The sequence below is a fragment of the Pongo pygmaeus genome, chromosome 9 (genome assembly GCF_028885625.2).
Source record: "Pongo pygmaeus isolate AG05252 chromosome 9, NHGRI_mPonPyg2-v2.0_pri, whole genome shotgun sequence".
NCBI classification, from domain to species: Eukaryota; Metazoa; Chordata; class Mammalia; order Primates; family Hominidae; genus Pongo; species Pongo pygmaeus.
In genome coordinates this window covers 12562202-12580493 of record NC_072382.2, presented here as the reverse complement: position 1 = coordinate 12580493, position 18292 = coordinate 12562202, and positions in this window count along the sequence as shown.

The window sequence follows — 18292 nt, the reverse complement described above, 5'->3', positions numbered from 1 at the left end:
CTGGAGGGAGAGAAGAGGAGAGGCAGGGAGAGAACAGGGGGAGGGGAGGCAGGGACAGGACAGGAGAGGCAGAGAACAGGAGACATGGCCCAAGCTCCCCTCACAGAATCCAAAGCCTTCTCACTCCTCCCTGGCTGCCAAGTGAAAGCACTGACCGGCACCATCTTTTTTTTTTTTTTTTTTTTTTTTGATATGGAGTCTCGCTCTGTCACCCGGGCTGGTGTGCAGTGGCACAATCTCAGCTCGCTGCAACCTCCGCCTCCCGGGTTCAAGCGATTCTCCGGCCTCAGCCTCTCAAGTAGCTAGGATCACAGGTGCCCACCACCATGATTGGCTAATTTTTCATATTTTTAGTAGAGATGGGGTTTCACTGTATTGGCCAGGCTAGTCTCGAACTACTGACCTCGTGATCCGTCCACCTCGGCCTCCCGAAGTGCTGGGATTACAGGCGTGAGCCACCGCGCCTGGCCGGCACCAGCTTTCTTAAAGAAAGAAAAAACCTCTCTGAGGTTAAATTACATTCCAAACCCTTAACCAAGGCCAAGCAGCAATACAACCCACAAAATGTAAGGAGGTTTCTTTCTTATTTGCTAGAGCTTGTAACATGAGGACTCAATCAAGATTTATCGGTAATCCCAGCACTTTGAGAGGCCGAGGCAGGAAGATCACCTGAGTAGGGACGGGGTTTCACCATGTTAGCCAGGATGGTCTTGATCTCCTGACCTCGTGATCCGCCCGCCTTGGCCCCACAAAAGTGTTAGGATTACAGATGTGAGTCACTGCGCCCGGCTCGGTTTTCTTTTACATAAGCCTCTTAGTTTGTTGAAACCATAAGATCTTCCTCACAGTGTAGAAACCTGAAAACTCCCAGCAGCCAGCAATGAATGAAAGGTAGGGGCGGGGCCGCTGGCAGGGCGGGGCCTGGTGAGCCACGTGCCTAGGCTCCCGCGTCATGTAGGGAACGGGGCATGTGGAGGAGACTCTGGGCCTGATTGGTTCCTGGGAACCAGGACGGAGCTCTGGTGGTTGGCAGGGCAACCTCCTTCAGTTGGTGGGAAGCAGTGGAAGGAAGAGGAGCTCCCTCTGTGCCCTCTTCTCCGCAATCACAGCTCTCAGGCTTGTTGTATCTAGACCCATTTTAAGGAAACCAAACAGGTTTCCAAGGGACCCCTGTAGACAAGGCAGCTCAGGGGAAGCAGCTGAGGCAGGGTGCGGGCTGCTAGTGGGGAGTAGCCCCACAGCCAAGGGCTGGCCCTGCCGGCGTGCCTTTGCTGGGAAGAGGTATAAGTGCTGAGCTCTGCAGACTTGGAAGCAAGGGAAGGCCCAAGCTGCCGGAGAGGAGCCAGGAGCCGAGCTGCCTCATGGGGAACACGCTGAGCTGTTGCTTGAGTGCCAATGCCAGCCCCAGGTAGGGTCGGCCCAGGGGGTCTGCGGAGCTGTACTGTGGCTCTGACATCTATGAGGCGGTGGCAAGCAGAGATGCAGGCCAAGGCAGAGAGGAGCGGAGGCACAGCAGATGGAACATGCTGTTCCCCAATGCCAGCCCCAAGCGGGGCCAGCGTGGGGGGCCTGGGGAGCTGTCCTGCAGTGCTGACATCTATGAGGCAGCGTCAAGCAATGGTGCAGGCCAAGGCAGAGAGAAGCAGAGGCGCCGCAGATGGAACATACTGCTCCCCAATGCCAGCCCCAAGCAACGCCAGTGCAGGGTGTGGTGGGTGGAACCGCCCGGCAGCTATAACATCATGCAGGCGGAGGTGGCAGTAGCCCACACCCCACTGCTGTGGAGCCTGCCCAGTCGGATTTAGGTACCGTTTTTTCCTTCCTTGGTTAAATTTATTCCTAAGTATTTTATTCTTGTTGATGCTATTGTAAATGGAATTATTTTGTTTTATTTTTGGATTGTTCATTACTAGTATATCAAAGTGCAATTGATTTTTGCATGTTGATTTTGTATCCTGCAATTTGCTGAATTTATTTATTAGTGCTAACAGATTTTGGTGTGGAATCTTTAGGTGTTTCTACATACAAGATCATGTCATTTGTGAAAAGAGATCATTTTTCTTCTTCCTTTTCATTTTTAACGGCTTTTGTTTCTTTTTCTTGCCTAATTGCTCTGGCTAGAACTTCTCATACTATGTTGAATAGAAGTGGTAAAAGTAGGCATCCTTGTCTTGTTTCTTGGGCTTAGAGGAAAAGCTTTTAGTCTTTGACCATTGAGTATGATGTTAGCTGGGGGCTTTTTTATATGCTGCTTCTATCATGTTGAGGAAGTTTCCTTCTATTCTCAATTTGTTGAGTGTTTTTTTTTTTCAAATCATGAAAGAGTGTTGAATTTTGTCAAATGCTTTCTTCTGCGTCAACTGAGATGATCATGGTTTGCTTTTTTCTTATTATTTTGTTAATGTTACGATCAATTTTCATATGTTGAACCTCCTTTCATTCCAGAAATAAATCCCATTTGATTATGATGTCTATTTAGATTTTGAAGACTGTTTTTGATTTTTAAACTTTATAGGAGCTCTCTATAGAATGTGTGTGTGTGTGTGTGTGTGTGTTTATAAAGTAACAACTTTAAACATTTGGTACATTTGATAAAAATATTTCCCTCATTCTCTTGCTCTTTTAGTTTGGTACTTTTGTATATTACAGAAAGTTTTAATTTATATTTTTTAACCTGACCTTTTCCCTTACTGCTTTTATTACTATATAGCTGAAAATGGTATTCTTGTATATAGGATAATTTTTCTTTCTTTTTTTTTTAGCTTTTTTTCTACTGTGTTCTAAAATATTTATCTCTTTAGAATATGGAGTTTACTTTGGTGCATGTGTACAGTGAGGATTTCCTTTAAGGTTTGGTATTTCCCATCTCGTGTAGTATAGTGAGTGGTTAGTGCTCAGATCCTGGCTGCACCACTTGCTAGCCTCGGGACCTTTGGCGCTTAACTCTTTGGGCTTAGTTTCCTCATCTGTAAAGTGGAGATAAGAGTATATCTGTTTTATAAGGCTGTTTTGAAAATAAATGAGAGAAAAACTTGGCAGGGGGCCTGGCATGCCATCAGGGCTCACTGAGAGCTAACTGATGTTGTTACCATTGTTACTCCAACCTTATGATCATCCTGCTTATTTACAAAAGGTTTCTCTGTATTTAGAGTTATGGTTTATTTCTGAATTTCATATTCTGTTTCATCAATTCTTTTACTGGTGCTGTATGGTGTTATTGTTGCTTATTCTTCTTTCTCATGCTATTTAAAGTTTCTCCAAATTTTAGAATCATTTCGTCAAGTTTCAAAAACAAAGTAATCTGTTCGATTTTGTGTGTGTGTGTGTGTGTGTGTGTGTGTGTGTGTGAGAGACAGGGTCTCACTGTGTTGCCCAGGCCGGAGTGTAGTGGCATGATATTGGCTCACTGTAGCCTTGACCTCCCAGGCTCAAATGGTCCTTCCACCTCAGCCCCCCGAGTAGTTTAGACTACGGGTGCATGCCACCATGCCTGGCTAACTTTTGTATTTTTTTGTAGAGATGGATTTTGTCATGTTGCCCAGGCTGGCCTTGAACTTCTGGGCTGAAGTGATTTGCCCATCTCTTCTTCCCAAAGTGCTGAGATTATAGGCATAAGCCACTGCGCCTGGCCAATCTGTGTGAATTTTAATGTTAAATCTATGCATTAATTTGGGGCAGGTAACCACGTTTGCTGAATGCCTGCCTGTCACTGATAAAATCAATAACTTTCCACAAAATAGCAACTAAAAATGCTATAGTAGGAAAGCCTGAATTGACTGATAACTGAGGAAGAAATGGAAAGCTATTAAAGAACTGCCTGTTCCCTCAAAGGGTAGCAGGATTGGATGGATTTTTTCATGCATTCTTCCAAGGATCAGATAATCCCCATGTTGTATGAACTGTTTAAAAACATAGAAAAATCACTGTCAGAGGCAAAATGATTCAGTTTCCTAAATCCATTGCCGTCTCCCCCCAACTCCCTCATGTGCAGTGATTATGTCTTATTCAACATCGAATCTCTGTGCCTGGTTTGTAGGAGGTGCACGATGTGTTGATTAATCTGAGAGGAACATGGCACAACCAAAGACAGCTTGCAGAGCAGCCAGCCCCAGCCTCTGATGTTATAAATGTAGATGTGCTGGTGGTGGGCCAGTTCTGTTGTGGGCTTGGGTCAGACCTCACTTGAGGACTGTGATTACTCTTGGGCTTTAAGCTTTGAGAGGGGAGAGGAGAAATTAGAAAAGGAAATGGCAGGCCTCGTATACTGGATTTCTGAGCAGGTTGTCTGAAAATAGGATGAGCTGCCTCACATAATAGTATTTTTCCTATCATCGCACAAGCTTAAGCAGAGTCTTGGGTGATACTGTAAAGGGGCAGTCACATGCCTCATAGTGGATTGGGCTGGATTCACTTACTTTCTTTTCTTTGTCTCTTGCTGCTTTCTTCTGACTTTTGAGCTTATAAAAATGTATGTTAGAAGCAGTGTTGACAGTGTTTGGCAGCTTTATGGGTGTGTGAAGAGTGGATAAGGAGGAAGAGATGAAAATATCAGAGGTTTTGAAACAGGGTGTTTGGGGATGGCACTCTTGACGATTGGAAAAATAAAATGGAAAGCCATTCTGGAGGTGGGTGGATAAGTTTCGTTTTGGTTGGGTCATATAGTATTTGAACATAAGAATCCCAAGAAAACTTTTATTAAAAGCTATATTTATTGAATGTTACCATTTTCAGGTACTGTGCAATGTGAATCATTTAAGTTTTTGGTGACCCGTGTAGAAAGGAACTGATCTAGTCTAAACATGGAACTATCTCTTAAATCAAGATACAGCTGTAATCATATAGATGCTTTTCCTGAGTTAGTTTTTTACATCTTCCTTTGTGTGACTTAAAGTTTTTAGTTTGACTCTGATACTTTTGTTTTATTTGTGCGTGGCTTGATGGATTTTTCCTGTCCCCCTCTATACACTTGTCACAATGAGGGGCTGCTAAATAGGGCAGTGTTCTCTGTTTGTGTAGTCCCCACAGCTGTTTCCTATAGTAAAGACTCTGGAAAACAATGACCTCATAGTTTCCACAAAAAAAAAAAAAAAAAAACCTTTTATATTTAGTAGGGGAAAAGAAATCATTCAAAATTCAGTAATTTAAAGTTATGGCCTCTGTTGCTTCTTCCTTCAAAAATATTGTTTGCTCTGCTAATTAATTGTTCATTGGCTGTTCCTCAAATGACCTTTTATGTTTAACAAACAACATTTTTGCAGTGGAGCACGTCGGGATATCTTGTCTTTCATTTGATTGTGATCTTTCTCTATTTAGAAATCATTGTTTTGTCTACGGCCATACCACCCTGAATGCGCCCGATCTCGTCTGATCGCGGAAGCTAAGCAGGGTCGGGCCTGGTTAGTACTTGGATGGGAGAAATCATTGTTTTAAGCCATGGACTGTGGCATTTCCTAGTGCAATTGGCCAGTCACTGAACATCTGTTGCTTCTTCCCTCCAGCTGTTGGGTTCGGATGGTAGCAAACAGTGTGTCCACAAATAAACAGTTCACGCTTTAGAAGATTTCATAGGACTGGTCAGGAAATGCCTTTGTTGGTATCTGCTTCTACTGGAAGGAACCCTTCTTTGTAAACGCATTACTAGCTCAGTACATGTTTTGGCTTTAATTTTTGGTATTCTTTTGATCTTGAAAAGCAAGGCAGAGAGCCATCTGATTGTCAGGAGATTTAAGAAACAATAATAATCACAGTGATGGAAATGCCGCTTATTTGTGTAGGGCCATATCATTTACAAAGTGAATTCATGTACACAAGCCCAGAGAGAAAAGCAAGCTGATGATGGCAGGTTCCATGTGCCTTTTATGGTTCATTAGAGTTCTTCAGCATCAAATGCCCTCCCATTCGTTGCTACGCTCATTTTACTGCTTGCTCATTTCAGTCCTTTAGTACTCTAGTGACACAACAGGTTTCCGTGTTTGATCCTGTCCCCAACAACATTTTTGCCAGTGAATTGGATGAGGACCTCACCTAGGTATATTAATTGAATTTGTAAATGTCTTCTACAAAAATTTGACTGGGCATGGTGGCTTATGACAGTAATCCCAGCACTTTGGGAGGCTGAGGGTGGAGGATTGCTTGAGCCCAGGAGTTCAAGACCAGCCAGGGCAGCATAACAAGATCCTGTGTCTACAAAACTAAAATAAAATACAACTTTAAATTGTTATTATTTTTAGACAGTCTTGCTCTGTCGCCCAGCCTGGAGTGCAGAGGCACGATCATAGCTCACTGCAGCCTTGAATTGGAGGGCTTGAGATCCCTTGCCTCAGCCTCCTGAGTAGCTAGAACTGCAGGTGCACAACACTACCATGCCTGGATAATTTTTGTATTTTTTTGTGAGGTAGGGTATGTTGCCCAGACTGGTCTCAAATTCCTGACCTTGAGTGATCCTCCCACCTTGGCCTTCTAAAGTGCTGGGATTACAAGCGTGAGCCACAGCGCCCAGCTGAATTTGTAAATGTCTTGACGGGTATAGCATATACACCAAGTTAGAGAATGCAAGTCCATTAAGATCTTTAATTAAAATTAACGGCTAAAATGGAATAGAATCCTGCATCTTGCATTTGGATCCAAAAATGAACTAACTACCCCATAGCACCTATGTGAAAGGACCTGGGTGTGTTACTAGCACGTGACTTACGCTGATGTATCTGTCAAAAATGTTTAAGGTTTTTATGCTACCTTCAAAGAAGTATCTTGATCTGGGGTGGGGGGTGATAGTGCTGTTCCTGGCAGACCACACCTAGGATTTTATGTTTACGTGTCATTCTGGAAACCTAGGATATCATGTAATTTCTGGGCTGACAAACTGTAGCGTGTCTAGAGTTGGTGGTGGAAGACTCCCTAGAGGAATCTTTCAGCAGGGAGAGGGGATTACTTTGATTGAAAGCATTTGTCTTTGCACATAATTCCAACTCCTGTAGTTCTGGCCCTCATTATGTCTCAGTCACACAATTGCAGTAGTCTTCTAGCCCCTCCACTATTGCTAAACTCTGTCCTTTCTAATTGGTAGTTTTTCTTTTTTAAAATTTTATTTATTATATTAAAAAATATTAGAGATGGGATGTCACTTTGTTGACCAGGCTGGACTTGAACTCCTGGCCTCAAGTGATACTCCCATCTTGGCCTCCCAAAATGCTGGGATTATGGGCGTGAGCCACCACGCCTGGCCTAATTGATAGTTTTGGTTGCTGCCAGATGAATCTTATTAAAGTTTACTTGAAATTACATATTTTTCTTTTCAAAAATTGCCATTGCTTTTTTATACAGAAAGTACCATGCAAATTTCTTAGCTTGGTATTTAAGCTTTCTCATGATGAAACCTTGTCTTCCCCCCTGTCCCGGAAAGGCAGAGGAAAGAGCTGTAGCATCAGAGACTTTGGTTCAGATTCTGAGACCTGAGGCAAGTGATGCATTCTTCATAGGATTGATAACCAGGAATAGGTGAGAAATGTATGTAAAGTGCCTAATATGGTGCCTGGTATAGAGAAATCTGTTAGCATTATTATTTCACAGTCCCCTGACTACTTTGCTGGCTATTGTTTGTTCCCTATACCCTCCCACCTGTAGTGCTTTTTCTGTTTTCTCCTTCCTGGGTCCAGAGTACACCCCCACTTTACTAGTTTTAGAAATTGCTCTTACATTAAAGTTCCCCTAGCCCCTGTAGTTGGACGTTATGGCTTCCTCATTTGAAAGCAGGTAACATTTTACATGGAACCATGTTAAAGTACTTGTACACTTCTTTCTTAGTTATGTTTAAATAATAGTAATAATAGCCAAATGTTCAGAAAACCTTTCTTTGTGAACATTTCAACTATATATAACTAAGAGGGGAGATCAGTACGATGAACCTGCATTTCCCTGTCACCCAGCTTCAACAACTACAAATTTGTGGGCAATTTTATTTCATCTATATAACCTTTGCCTTTACTCTCCCCAAACTTTTGAAGCAGCTTCCAAATGTATTTCATCCATAAATATTTAAGTATATATCTCTAAAAGATAAGGATGGTTTAGAAAAATCATAATGCCATTATCTGCCTAAGGAAAACTAATATTCCTTAATTAGTGTTCATATTTCTCTGATATTGTTTCTGTCTGTCACACACATATATACGTACACATATATGTGTACAACTGTGCATATATATTTCCTACACTTTATATAAGGATCCAAATAAGTTTCCAGAATTTCAATGGATTGATACATCTGTTGTCGCTCACATCCTCTCTCTCTCATTTATTTCATTTTTCCTCTGGCAGTTTATTTGTTGAATGCATGTTTGTCTAGTAGAGCAGAGCTCTTCAAATTATTTGTGGTTTAGGACTAATTTTTAAAATTTCCAATCTATTGTGGGCTGTTTGTAAAATACAATACAAATGAATTAATAGAAAAGTGACATTAAAAAGGCATATGTAAGACCAGCCCCATTAAAAAAATTGTTAAATTCAGAAGACATAAAGTTATTGTTTAATTTGCAAATACTTCTAAATGCTTACTCTCAATTTCTATAATCTCATCATGGACTGGCAACAGAAACTTCATAGTCTTGATTTTTTGTATTATATTCCAGTAACTTCAATTAAGATGTTCCTCTGTCCATGTATTTCCTGTAAAATGGTAGTTAGACCTAGAGGTTTAGAGACTCGTTTGAGGTTTTTTTCTCCTTCTCTTTTTGGCAAAACTTTCTGTGCGTGGTGTTATAAACTTCCATCAGAAAGCCTGCACTGTTTGGTTCTATCTCTTGTGGTGCCAAGAATCACTGGTAATTGTTCCCTGACCCGTTAATTTATTAAGGGTTGAAAGTGGTGAAATTATAATTCTAACATTCCTTTTTTACTTGTTAACTGGAACACTTCTACAGAGACTCTTGTCCAGTTATTTGGTTTCCCTGAAGTAAATTTTGCAGAAGAAAGGCTAGATAAAAGCTTGATTTTTCCCCCTCCTTTATTTTCCAGTTTTCAAAATTATTACTTGATTTCCAGTTGTGTTTAGTGAATTTTTGTAACCTTATGAGCTCATGGGTTTAAGCATATTTGATGTATTCAGTCAGTTATAGTTTTTAACCTTATTGATGCTCAAAATTGTCCCATTTTTGTCCAGTGGGACAAGTCGACTCTCAAGTCGTTTTGACACTGTACTAGTAGCCTGGCATGTCAAACGAGAATGCAAGGATGTTAAGATGTTCCAGGCTCATCATTTCTTGCACCAGATCTGGAATTAGTCATTTCCAGATACTGGAATCAGGTTCCTTTGGTACGGTGGTACCGAGAGACCACAGTTGAGGCATGAGGGATGCACATGGTTTCTAAGAAAGGGGTGATTTCTTTTAAAGCTAAATCATGAATTCACATTGATTATTCCAATACAGGGTTTCGGGGTTTTATTGACCCTCATTGGTCTTATATCTGTGGCTCGTTCCTCCCATGCTGAAAATCCTATTTGTAGCACCAGCGTAAATTGTCGTTTGCCTTATCCCACAGTATGCTCCTAAGTCTCAGAATAATAATCCCAGTACTACCACCAACAATGTTAGTATTTGAAAATGGCTTAAGACTTATTTGGTAGTTTTTTTGTCCATAGCATATATTCTACTAGGACCGTATGGTACAAATTACTGTGTTTTAAAGTTACTTGGAATAGTTCTCTACGTGGTTTTGTCATCACTGGATATATAGTTAATATTAGTTGTTTCAGCCAGGCACGTTGGCTCACGCCTGTAATCCCAGCACGTTGGGAGGCTGAGGCGGGTGGATCAAGAGGTCAGGAGTTCAAGACCAGCCTGGCCAAGATGGTGAAACCCCGTCTCTACTAAAAAAAAAAAAAAAAAAACCTACAAAAATTAGCCAGGCACAGTGGTAGGTAGGTGCCTGTAATCCCAGCTACTTGGGAGGCTGAGGCAGGAGAATCACTTGAACAGCACTTTAGCAGCATAGGGCCCTGACTGTTAGAAGGAAAACTAACAAACAGAAAGGAATAGCATGTCCACTTAGAGTCCTCATCTGAAGGTCACCAACATCAAAGACCAAAGGTAGATAAATCCACAAAGATGGGGGAGAAACCAGTGCAAAAAAGCTGAAAATTCCAAAACCAGAATTCCCCTTCTCCTCCAAAGGATCACAGTTCCTCACCAGCAAGGGAACAAAACTGGACAGATTTTGAGTTTGATAAGTTGACAGAAGTAGGCTTCAGAAGGTGAGTAATAACAAACTCCTCTGAGCTAAAGGAGCATGTTCTAATCCAATGCAAGGAAGCTAAGAACCTTGAAAAAAGGTTAGACGAATTGCTAACTAGAGTAACCAGTTTGGAGGAGAAAATAAATGACCTGATGGAGCTGAAAAACACAGTATCAGAACTTCGTGAGGCATACAGAAGTATCAATAGCCGAATTGATTAAGTGGAAAAAAGGATATCAGAGATTGAAGATTAACTTAATTAAATAAAGCGAGATGACAAGATGAGAGAAAAAAATGAAAAGGAAGGAACAAAGCCTCCCAGAAATATGGGACTATGTGATAGGATCAAATCTACGTTTGATTGGTGTACCTGAAATTGACAGGAAGAGTGGGACCAAGTTGAAAAACATTCTTCAGGATATTATCCAGGAGAATTTCCCCAACCTAGCAAGACAGGCCAGCATTTAAATTCAGGAAATACAAAGAACACCACAAAGATACTCCTCAAGAAGTGTAACCCCAAGACTCATTATCATCAGATTCAGCAAGGTTGAAATGAAGGAAAAAATGTTAAGGGTAGCCAGAGAGAAAGGCTGGGTTACCCACAAAGGGAAGCTCATCAGACTAACAGCAGATCTCTCTGCAGAAACCATACAAGCCAGAAGAGAGTGGGGGCCAATATTCAACATTGTTAAAGAAAGAATTTTCAACCCAGAATTTCATATCCAGCTGAACTAAGTTTCATAAGCGAAGGAGAAATAGAATCAGACAAATGTGGAAAGGCTGATGGCAGTATGGGTCAGGGAGGGAAGGTTGTCACTTACTGGGGATGGGGAAGCTGTTCCTTCTGGCAAAAAAAAAAAAGGTTCATCAGAGTCTACGAATTCAGTGTTCCCAGCTTCATCAGGGTCCTCCCACACATTTTTATTCCAAGTTGCAGAGTCTCATTCTTTTCCAATCAATGCCCTCACTTTAACAGTGGACACCTGGTGAGGCGGTGCATGCACCTTTCATTACATGTCAGCCACTTGTGTAATAAGAGCTTGTGTCTGTTTTTCCACAATTTCAGCTCTGTCTCTACAGGAGATAAGATTCTCACTCAGGGCAATCTTAGCAGATTGGAGGCTCAGTATCTGCTTCTGAACCCAGGAGACAGAATCCCTGAGTTCATCATTTTCTTTCATCACTTTGTCCACTGAACTTAGGAGTAACCAACCAGCTTCATTGTGTTCCTTGGTTCTCCACATATGGTCAAAGGTATCATAATATTCCTTTGGGTATATATCTAGTAATGAGTTTGCTGGGGCAAATGGTATCTCCAGTTCCAGATCTCTGAGAACTCACCACTCTGTCTTTCACAATGGCTGAACTAATTTACATTCCCACCAACAGTGTAAAAGCGTTCCTGCTTCCCCGCAACCTCACCAGCATCTGTTGTTTCTTAACTTTTTAATAATCGCCATTCTTACTGGTGTGAGAGGATATTTCATTGTGGTTTGGATTTGCATTTCTCTAATGATCAGTGATGTTGAGCTATTTTTCATGTATTTCTTGGCCACTGAAAGTTTCAATGTTTTAAAAATAAGAAATTAACCCAAGTGACAAATTCACTGTAGTAGAAATCTATGAATTAATGTTTGATTATCTCTTTGGTAGCTTTTTTTTTTTTTTGAAACGTAGTCTTGCTCTGTCACCCAGGCTAGGGTGCAGTGGCACGGTCTCGGCTCACTGCAACCTCCACCTCCCGGGTTCAAGTGTTTCTCCTGCCTCAGTCTCCCAAGTAGATGGGCTTACAGGCACCCACCACCGCACCTGACTAATTTTTGTATTTTTAGTAGAGACGGGGTTTCCCCATCTCAGCCAAGCTGGTCTCGAATTCCTGACCTCATGATCCACCTGCCTCAGAAATAGAATCCTTTACAGAGAGGCAAATGCTGAGAGATTTTTGTCACCACTAAGCTTGCCTTACAAGAGCTCCTGAAGGAAGTACTAACATGGAAATGAACAAGTACCAGCCACTGCAAAAACATACCAAATTGTAAAGACCACCAACACTATGAAGAAATTGCATCAACTAATGGGCAAAATAGCCAGCTAGCATCATAATGACAGGATCAAATTCAGACATAACAATATTAACCTTAAATATAAATGGGCTAAATGCCCCATTTAAAAGACACTGACTGGAAAATTGGATAAAGAGTCAAGTTCCATCAGTGTGCTGTATTCAGGAGACCCATCTCACGTGCAAAGATGCACATAGGCTCAAAATAAAGGGATGGAGGAAGATATAACAAGCAAATGGAAAGCAAAAAAACAGCAGGGGTGGCAATCCTAGTCTCTGATAAAACAGACTTTAAACCAACAAAGATCAAAAGAGACAAAGAAGGCCATTACATAATGGTAAAGGGATCAATGCTATAAGAAGAGCTAACTATCCTGAATATATATGCACCCAATACAGGAGCACCCAGATTCATAAAGCAAGTTCTTAGAGGCTTACAAAGAGACTTAGACTCCCACACAATAATACTGAGAGACTTTAACACCCCACTGTCAATATTAGACAGATCAATGAGACAGAAAATTAACAAGGATATTCAGGACTTGAACTCAGCTCTGCACCAAGTGGACCCCAAATCAACAGAATATACATTCTTCTCAGCAACTCATCACACTTATTCTAAAATTGACCACATAATTGGAAGTAAAACACTCCCTAGCAAATGCAAAAGAACGGAAATTATAACAAACACTCTCTCAGACCACAGTGCAATCAAATTAGAACTCAGGATTAAGAAACTCACTCAAAACCACACGACTACATGGAAACTGAACAACCTGCTCCTAAATGACTACTGTGTAAATAATGAAATGAAGGCAAAATAAAGATGTTCTTTGAAACCAATGAGAACAAAGACGCATGTACCAGAATCTCTGGGACACATTTAAAGCAGTGTTTAGAGAGAAATTTATAGCACTAAATGACCGCAAGAGAAAGCAGGAGATATCTAAAACCAACACCCTAACATCACAACTAAAAGAACTAGAGAAGCAAGAGCAAACAAATTCAAAAGCTAGCAGGAAGCAAGAAATAACTAAGATCAGAGCAGAACTGAAGGAGACAGAGACACAACAAACCCTTCAAAATGTCAATGAATCCAGGAGCTGGTTTTTTGAAAAGATCAACAAAAAAGATAGACCACTAGCCAGACTAATAAAGAAGAAAAGAGAAGAATCAAATTGATGCAATAAAAAATTATAAAAGGGATATCACCACTGGTCCCACAGAAATACAAACTACCATCAGAGAATACTATAAACACCTCTACACAAATCAACTAGAAAATCTAAAAGAAATGGATAAATTCCTGGACATATACAACCTCCCAAGTCTAAACCAGGAAGAAGTCAAATTCCTGAATAGACCAATAACAAGTTCTGAAATTGAGGCAGTAATTAATAGCCTACCAACCAAAAAAAAATCCAGGACCAGACAGATTCATAGCTGAATTCTACCAGAGGCACAAAAAGAAGTTGGTACCATTCCTTCTGAAACTATTCCAAACAATAGAAAAAGAGGGAATCCTCCCTAATTTTATGAGGCCAGCATCATCCTGATACCAAAACCTGGCAGAGACACAACAAAATAGTCATAGAAAATTTCAGGCCAGTATCCCTGATGAACATTGATGCAAAAACCCTCAATAAAATACTGGCAAACTAAATCCAGCAGCACTAAACTCCTTGCCTCTCATGAGTGGTGAATCAGGAGTGTCAAATGCATTTATTTTTTATTTTGTATAAGTCTCTAAACAGTTTACACCAAAGACTATCAGTGTTCTCCATACTATTAGAAGTAGAGTCCTTAGCACTTTGGGGTTGAATTATATTAAGTAGCTAACTCCAGAAACCCCCAAAACAATGAAAGAACTTCGTCCTTAATATACTGTTCCTCTAGAACCACTCCTGGTACCAAAGTCTGTATTAGCGTTCTCTAGAGAGTAAAAACTAATAGGAGATAGATATAGATATATGTAGATATATATAGATATATATATGAATTTGTTATTATATAACATATACTATATATAATAGAATTTTAATATATATTATATTTATATGAGTTTATTAAGTATTAACTTATATGATCACAGGGTCCTGCAATAGGCTGTCTGCTGTCTGCAAGCTTGAGAAGCAAGGAGAGCCACTCCGAGTCTCAAAACTGAAGACCCTGGAGTCCGATGTTTGAGAGCAGGAAGCATCCAGCACAGAAGAAAGATGTTGGCTGCCAGGCTAGGCCAGTATCTCCTTTTCAAGTTTTTCTGCCTGCTTTATATTCACTGGCAGCTGATTAGATAGTGTCTCAATTAAGAGTGGGTCTGCCTTTCCCAGTCCGTTGACTCAAATGTTAATCTCCTTTGGCAACACTCTAACAGACACACCCATGACCAATACTTTGTTTCATTGAATCCAATCAAGTTGACAGTATTTTTTTTTTCTTTTGAGACGTAGTCTCGATCTGTTGCCCAGGCTGGAGTGCAGTGGCACCATCTCGGCTCACTGCAAGCTCCATCTCCCGAGTTCACGCCATTCTCCTGCCTCAGCCTCACGAGTAGCTGGGACTACAGGCACCTGCCACCACACCTGGCTAATTTTTTTTTTTTTTTGTATTTTTAGTAGAGATGGGGTTTCACCATGTTAGCCAGGACAATCTCGATCTCCTGACCTCGTGATTCGCCTGCCTCGGCCTCCCAAAGTGCTGGGATTACAGGCATGAGCCACCATGCCTGGCCTAAGTTGACAGTATTAACCATCACACCCTGGTTCTCAATGTTTACCTCCTTGCTTCCACATAAGGAATCCCAGAGAAAGAACTGCCTAGCAGTGACCTGGGTTGGGTCCTCACACCTCTTCTTGTCCATCCCCACAGTATATAAAGTGTGCTCACCCACCTATGAGGTACCTGTATGTCTTTGTAAGTTGGCCCCTCATGTAAACAACACACATGAGAACAGCAAACCACAACCACATTGAAGGTACCAAATGAAAAGGCGGGTATTTGAGTCCTTTGCCAAAACAGGTGCCATTTAGGAGATAAAATAAATAGATTTTCTCCATCTTTTTCTGGAGAGGAAAGCAGTTACCCTGTGACATCCACAACAGGTTGGATGCAGCGTTGTATGAATTCTGGAAAAGCTGCATGGAGAAGCAGAATAAATAACCTCAGGATATGTGAGATAGAGCAGGAAACATGGGCTGATCCTCATTGTGGGTTTCTAGAAACAGTTTACTGAACTTGATAGTTTACTTAGCAGAAAGCCCTTTCTTCCTATAAAGTGCATTGCAATGAAGTGGACAATAAAACCTTTTGTGCTATTTGTCATTGGCCTCCATTAATTCCATTAGCTCTGATACTTTATGTACACCTAGCCATATGTAGCATCTTCCCTGAACAGCCTCTGGCTGTAGGTCAGCCACCCTTTGGCACTAAGGCATAAATTTGCATAATTTTTTCCTATTCCAGGATGATCTAATATCTGGTTATTGCCCGTTAAGCCTCCTGTGGTTGTTCTTGGAGGTATTTATTGAGCTAATTAAGCCTCATGTATTATATTGTAGGCAACAAACTTTCCAGCTATTAACTCTTCAATAGGTCAGATAAATGGCCTCCAACAGGCTGAAAAATTAAGACCAAGACTCTAGATTATCATCATGGGAAGCCAGATAAGGCTGATTTTTCCTTAGGTCCAGATTTACTTTTTCCTATGTATCCTCCTATTGCTAAAGTAGAGGCCTGTGTATTTCCCATCCCACAACCGCATGGCAGCTGGCTCCTTGTGAGTCTCCAGTGGAAGGTATTGCTGGGAGACTGGAAGCTGGGAGGAGGCAGGAGTCATGTTTCTCTGCTTCTGACATGGCCTCTTGCAGTAATTGTGGCAGCAGAACCTGCAGAACCCAGCAGCCCAGCAGGGCCGTGTGCAGTGTGAAGGCTGTCATTCCTGCTTAGGAAAATCAGTTCCAGAAAGGGCAGTGGTTTTCCTAAGTCACCCAGGATGGTTCCTCTAAGCAATTTGGAGTATCACCTGGTTCCCCGTCTAGCCACTTGGAGTCCCGTGTCTATAGTAGACCAGCACTCTGGGGGCAACAGTGATGGGTTTCTCAGGGGTCTTCAAGAAGTTCTGGGTGTGGGTTACCTTATGCCCGAAAGATCTGACGCATAGTTTGTCACCACCCTCAAGTTTGCTTAAGGCCCTTCTCTGGGAATGCCACACAGAGAAGCCAAGAAGAATCTGAACAGCAGTCCTTGCTGGATTTTCCCACTCCATCTATTCGCATGAGATTATTCCCTTTTTCTCCAATCACATTTCTACATGGCTGTTACTGTCTATTAAATCTAAGTTTTAAAATGAACAGTTTTCCCTTGGTTCTTTGTGACTTCATTTCTGAAGCTTTCCATGTCAAGTAAAACTTTGATTAAATGAACTCGTTATGCTTTAAAAATAACAAAAACCAAAGGGAAAAAAAACCTCTTCTTGAGAATGTTCATTTTGTCAGCAGTTTCAGAAGCTCTTATGTCTGTCACCTACCATGCACAGGGTCCCCTTTCCACTGCATAGGTCTGACATGCTCGTACATAGGCTCATCCACCAGTGCAAGCCTGGTTTTGGATGTGAGATGTTCCCCATGTGGCATGAGTATCCTGGAGTGGCCCCTTCCCTTACAGCCTGTTGCCTCTCAGGAATGTATATGGCCCCCTCACCAAATGGGCCAGGGCCTTCTCTATACACATTTATATTTTCTGCTACCATGTGCCCAACTTCTAGTTCTTAGCTCTGAATCTCTTTGCCCTTTTCCTCTCTTTCAGGACCTTAAACCAAAGAGGGTGGCCTGTGGTTTTTGGAAGTTGTTGGGCGTAAGGCTTCATTGCGACTTTTGCAGGTCACGGTTATTTTACTGCCTTCATAGGCTGTTTATCCACAAAAAAAAATTAAACTTTGTATTTTACAACTACATTAGTAACATAGAGTATATATTCCTGGCTAGATTCATTGATATATATTCATCACTGTTATACTCACTTTAGGAAATGATTCTTTAAAATTATTTCATTTTTATGGTCCCTTAGAGATATTGTGGGCCTGGATCCCTGCACCTGCCTGCCTGAGAAAAGAGTCAGCCCTAGTGGAGCTGAGTTGTCCTGAGAAATAGATAGGGTCTTCTTGGGTGAGTGGATGGCCCCAGAAAGAAGAGGGTAAGGCTGTAGCAAGAGCAGAAGAGGTGGTAATAGCCTACCCCTGGTGACAGGAATGCTGGGGACAGGACATGAAGGAGACCCCAGGTTCCATTTAAACATCCCCTGCTGTTCTGGGTCCCTGCATGGCACACTCACTCCCCTCAACCCTCATTGCCTTTGCAGCTCACTGTGTGGCAGGGGAGGATGGACCACGTTCTTACTGCAGAGACATGACTCAGGGAAACTCAATAATTTAAGGAGGGTGCTATGAAACTCGGTAATTATATTTTTATATGTCTAAAATAATATAATATTATAAATGATATTTTAATGCAACATTTAAAGAAATTGAATCTGAGGCCAACATCCATAATGAACAAAAATCATAATTTAAAAGCCAGACACCATCCACCCTGCTTTGTAGATCTCCCCTCCCTGGCTGGCTCTTGTCTGGACTCTGCACACCTGGGGGAGGCCCAGGGACAGTGCAGAGGAGCCTGGCATGGCCAGCAGGGCTCAGCACACACAAGAGGACTGGAATGAAAGCAGGGCCTCTGAGCAGGACTCCACCTCAGAACCTAGAGCCTGAGGACCCCAGAGAGAGTCAAGTGTGGAGGTGGTGGGATGGAGGTAGGAAACAGTCTTCAGAGAGAGGCCCAATGCTGGGCAAGAGGTGATGAGAAAGCAAGTGCTTCACAGAAGCCTCGGTCCCTCACCTGGCACTTGCAAGGCCTGTCTGTGGCCTGTCTGTGTCTGCCTCCCACAGGCAGCCTGACTGTGAGGCCTGGAAAGCCTCCCTTTCCTGAAACAACAAAAGGAACTTGA